The following is a 6,000-nucleotide window of genomic DNA, read 5'->3' on the forward strand; positions in this document are numbered from 1 at the left end:
CTTTACCTTTGTCTACAAATTGTAAAATTTTTTGACAATAAAGGCATTTATTTATTTATTTATTTAAAATTCAAGAGACTACTGGAAATGAAGTTTGTCCATCAATTATCTTAGTGAATTGTTCAAACTGCAACATTAAAATTAAAATCAACTGAAAAGAAAGTTATTAAAAAATAAAAATAATATTTGTTTATAGTGTTATTGTTAGTTGTAATATTATTATGTGATAGACTTCGTCTCGAGCTGCAAAACTCATTCGTCGTGCAAGAAATATGTCCTTCTTGCCCTAGTTACACAATTAACTATTATGGAAGATTTTAAAAATTGATATTTTTTTGACAAAAATTTCAGAAAAAGGAAATACAACAAAAATAATACCTAAATATAATATGTTTTCTCTACTATCCTGTATATGATCGTAGAAAATGAAAAATGTCAATTGTATTACTTTTGCAGGAGGTATTAGTATTAGTTACGACAAGCAAAACAACTTTCTTTTTACTTTTTATTTTTTTCTCTACTTTCGATTTTTCGAAATTAGAAACAATACACAGCTAAAGGCAGGAAAATATTATTTATTAATATACACTAAAGCTGTAAGAATTTTGTTCATTTTATAGTATTAGTTATTAGAACTAATTAACTAATATCAAGTCAAGAAAATTGAAAAATGGATTTACATTTAATTTACCAATTAGATTGGTTTGGAAAATAACATCTGGTTGTGTTTTATTAATTTTTTTGAAAAAAATTCTTTAGCTTACTAGCTGCTGTAAATTTTAGGTTTCCAATATTGCTTTATTTGATTTAATTTCTAATATATTACTTTTTTTCTTAAATTGCTTTATAAATTATCCGAGAGAATACGTCTAGACAGAATACGTCGTGGCAAATTAAGAAAATTAAGTCTCCGCCGTTTTTTGTGTGTCGTCTGTAGAAATCTTCATTAGCTAGTGAAATTTTTTAAAAATTTGGTGTCCTCTAACGGACAAACTTACTTTTTGTATAACTGACAAACGAAACACTTTTGTATAGGGGTAAATCGTATCCAATGAACTCATTTCTATTCCAAAAATGCGCAGTATGTTTACGGAATATTGGGACACCCTGAATAATTATCATTGCACTTGTTCTCCTTCGTTTCGAGGAAAAAATAAAAAAATATTTTTCGTTGTCAATGTACTGCAATAGCACCTAATATAAAATGCCATTTATTTTTAAAAAGGAATAGTGTAGAAATATTACTCATTTATTTTAAAACAATTGTTTAAACTTACATTTAAAAAGGCAAAATTTGCAACATAAAAGCAATAGAACAAGTGTCAATATTTTTAAATATTTAATAACATTTCCAGTCAAATATGAACATAGTAAATTCAAATATCCTCTGCATCTTTTCCAAGAATATTTTCCTAAGTGAAATCATCAACATTCTCGGCCATCAGGCAGACTTGCAAAGTTTCCGAGTTGTATAAATTATTACCAGAAAACTTAAAAGTAACAACTTTAATGCTTTATAATTTTACTTCAAAACACACCTCCCACAAAGTTCTATGGAAAATTTGCAATACACTTTTAAAATTTAAATCTTTCGAAATCTTCGATCGTATCTAAAAGTATACATCAGCATAATCGTAAATTACAATTGGTGTCTCATATATTATAAAATTATGATTTATTGTCGTAAGTATTTATTTATAGTTTACTAGTGTGTACCCGCGACTTCGTTCGCGTCGGATTAATCATTTGTAATGGTGATGATCAAGCAAAGCAAGAATTTCCATTAACATACAAACTAAGATAAAATTTTCTTACATTTATGTCAGCATGAGAAAAAACAATATGGCGATATTATTATATAACTTGGTATAATATTTGAGGGGTAGTTTCATCTCGTTGGAATTTGACTTTCGAAAATCCGTTTGCCAAAAATAAGCTTTTTACGTCAAGCAGTTTAAGCAGAATCGTGATTAATCAATTACCCAACTTTTGGAACACCCTGTATGATTTTTTAAAAAATTTCAAAATATGTAATAAAACAAAATCAATTATGCGTGTCCAAGTGTTTTCCCGAAAGGCTCGCCGTATTTAAAAAACAAATATTGTAATATTTGTGGGTCGTTTTCACCCGCTTGGAATTTGAAATTGAAAACCCCTCTTTATCGAACCTCTACACCCCAGAGTCAATCCGTTTGCCAAAAATCAGCTTTAAACGTCAAGCAGTTTAAGTAGAATCGTGATTACACAATGGTTATATTTTATGAAACACCCTGTATAAATTTTTAAAAAACCTTAAAATATGTAAAACAACAAAATAAAATATACATGTTTAAGAGTTTTTCCGAAAAACTCACCGGTTTTTAAATAAAAAATATTCTAATATTTGAGGGGTGGTTTCACCCCCTTCGAATTCGAGTTTCGAAAAATCCCTTCTTATCGAACCTCTACACCCTAAAGTCAATCCGTTTTCCAAAAATCAGCTTTTTACGTCAAGCGCTTTAAGCAGGATCGTGATTAATCAATGACCAGATTTTTCGAAACACCCTGTATACATTTTTAAAAAATCTGAAAATATGTAAAAAAAGAAAATAAAATATGTGTTTCAGCGTTTTTTCGGAAACTTGACCGTTTTTTAAATAAAAAATATTGTAATATTCCACCCCCCTTTTTACCCCCTTAGGGGATGAATTTTTAAAAATCCTTTCTTATCTTACGTAAACATCACAAAAGGAACCCCTGTGCAAAATTTCAGCTTTCTAGGGTCAAGGGTTTGGTCTGGGCGTTGATGAGTCAGTATCAGTCAGGACAGTCAGATTTATATATATAGATTATTGTATATCATTCCAGCATGATTAGTCTTTTTTTCTACAACAAGGGGTTGTCCTTTGTCGGAAACACTCCGACCATGACATGATTCCTATGAAGTCGACGTTCACGACATTCACAGTATACAGGGTGGTCCCAACTGAGTTCCGGAAACTTCGGCAGCATATTCTGCATATAAAAATAAGTAAAAAAGTTCCTATAAATGTATGTCCTAAAACGCTTAGTTTCGGATCGAGATACAGGGTGTAGATGTTTCAATTCTATTTCGATTTTTTCTAAGTAATTTCTGAAGTAACGTCAATATTTCGATGAAAATTGGTATTTTTATATATTATAGTATCTTATCTATGATTGGTATCTGGTAGCTTCTTAACATGATAAATTTGATTTTAATGTCAATATGGCTCCTACTTGTAGAGGGCGCCACCTACATATTTTTTAACTGGTTTGAAGAATAAAAACTTCTCGGAAACTCGTCCGATCCTACTGAATATAAAATTTCTTCTTCTTCATGTGCCTTCTCCTCATCGGAGGTTGGCGACCATCAATTGGAGTTCCTCCCTGTCTTGAGCCAAACGGATAATTGCACTGGCCTCTCCTATATTAAACCACTGGCGCCAATTCCGCAACCAGGAAAACCGTTTACGCCCGATGCCTCGTCGTCCTTCAATCTTTCCTTCAACGATGAGCTGTAGGAAACTATATTTGTTATTTCGAAAAATATGACCAAAATATTCTGCTTTCCGTCGTTTCAAAAACTACTGAGTAAAAAAATATGCATTTAAAACGTTTTTTACGTAAAAATGTATCTTGGAAAAAATCGCTATGAGTAATGATTCTCGAGATGTTTGGAATATAAATTATCAATACCTGTCATCATTGACATAAATTAAACATGTTGACTAAATAGATATTAGACTGAAATCATTAATTTGAAAAGTTTTTGTGCCTAAAGTTTAAGAGAAAGTGTTTTATCATCATTTTTCTGAAGAAAAATTTATCATTATTTAAAAAAAAATAAAAAGTTCCCAAATTTATAATTTTAGTCAAATAACTATCTACTCAACATGTTTATTTTTTGTCAATAATGACATGTATTGACTATTTCTATTCTAAATATCTTGAGAACAGTTGCTCGTAGCTATTTTTACCAAGAGACGGAATATGTATATTTTTTTACTCAGTAGTTTTATACAGGTAAGGAGGAAAAGTTATTACTATTTAAACTAGTTAAAACACATGTAGGTGGCACTCCCTACAAATAGGACTCATATTGACTTCAATATCAAATTTCTCATGTCAGAAAATTCCCAGACACCAATTTTCATCCAAATATTGACTTTACTTCAGAAAATATTTGGAAAAAATCGAAATAAAAATGAAACTTCTACACCCCGTAGCTCCGAAACTAAGCATTTTAGGACATACGAACTTTTTTACTTATTTTTATCTGCAGAATATGCTGCCGAAGTTTCCGGAATGCAGTTCGGACCATCCTGTATTTATAAAATAAATACAGGATGATTATATATTATATTATTTTATATACAGTTTGCTAAGAAAACATAAAAATAGAGTTAAAAATAAAAAAAATATAAAATTTTAAATTTGACGAAAAACTTTGCATTATTATCTTGTGCATAGCTGTAGTATTTTTCCGAAATTTATCCAATTTCTTCACTATTTTGTTTATATTTATTTCATTAATATCCTTTTTATATTGCTTTCCATAATGTTAGTTTATTTATGTTTTCGAACAAATGCTTTTATTCTGATTGAGTAACTACAATTCGCTAAAACAGGTTAAAATGCGGTTTTAACTAGAAACGCAAGCATTCTAAATAAAAAAGAGAATAGCGTGCATAAATCGAGGGACATTGCAACAACACAAACACGTCGAGATCGGTTATTCAAAAAAATCTCTTTATTTGTTTTCTTTGTCTGTGCGTCCGAAATGTGCTCGCATAAAACCCTGTTTTAATGTTGTGCTCTCCATACTTGTTTGGAATTGGCCGGGAATAAATGCCGCTTCTCCATTTTAATTTTTAGAATTAATGGATTGGCTCTATCGCTATTCTCTATTAACCGTCAATTTTGAGAATGCATCTAAAGGAACGTTATAAGTCTATGAAATGATATGTAAAAAACTTTTTCTAACTTCTACAAGATCATGCCATAGTGCGTGGGGCATCTCTAGTTCCTAAAATTAAAAAAACTTGCAAATTTTGTTTAAGTGTAAACCTAAACTATGTACGAGGATGTATTTCAAGAAAATATTTTAACTTCTATAGGGTGGCTCAAAAAAGTGTGAGTGAATCGGGATGATTTTTTTTAAATGGAACACCGTGTATATTATTACATTTTTAACTTTCTTTTAGATTACTTTACATAATCCTAAGTTATAAGTAAATATTTTTCGATAGTTTCAGAGATATTAATTAATAAATAGAAAATATACAGGGTGTTTCAAAACAAATGCGAAAAACTTTAGGGGGTGATTCCTTGTTTAAAATAAAGAGTAGTTTGCTTTATAAACGTTGGGTCAAAAGTCAACCATTAGGGAGATATCGCGGTACAAAAATGGCGGAAAAATAATGTTTTTATTTTTTATCTTGAAAACGAAAAGAGATAGACTAATGAAATTTATGGAAGCATTACTGTTATGAAAACACACTTTCAGGTAATTTTTTTACTTTTTTAAAATGAGTTGAAGGGGTTGAAATAAACTACCCTTATCATTCTTGTTAACGAAATTTAAAGAAAAATCTTATCAAACACATGCAAGTGCTTTAATTTGGATAGTTTAGTTTGTTTAGAAACTTTTTTACCTCTTGTGTTTTTTTGATAAAACTCACCGATTGGAAATTAAAAAATAAAATGTAAAGCATTACATGTCAGGATAAAAAACATTTTTAGATTAAGAATCTAGTGATAATAACGATAATAATAATCATCTAGATAATAACGTATTGCAGTAGAGTAATGTCAAATAAAATAATATTAGGAACATCCTAAAAAGTAACAGCGGCCGACTAGATTTTTCCTAAAAAATTACAGCAGCCCACTAGATTCTTTATCAGAAAATGTTTTTTGTCCTGACATGTAATGGTTTACATTTTATTTTTAATTTCAAATCGGTGAGTTTTATCAAAAAATACAAGAGATAAAAAGTAT

The sequence above is a fragment of the Sitophilus oryzae genome, unplaced genomic scaffold (genome assembly GCF_002938485.1).
Source record: "Sitophilus oryzae breed Bouriz unplaced genomic scaffold, Soryzae_2.0 scaffold_1307_pilon_pilon, whole genome shotgun sequence".
Classification (NCBI taxonomy): domain Eukaryota; kingdom Metazoa; phylum Arthropoda; class Insecta; order Coleoptera; family Curculionidae; genus Sitophilus; species Sitophilus oryzae.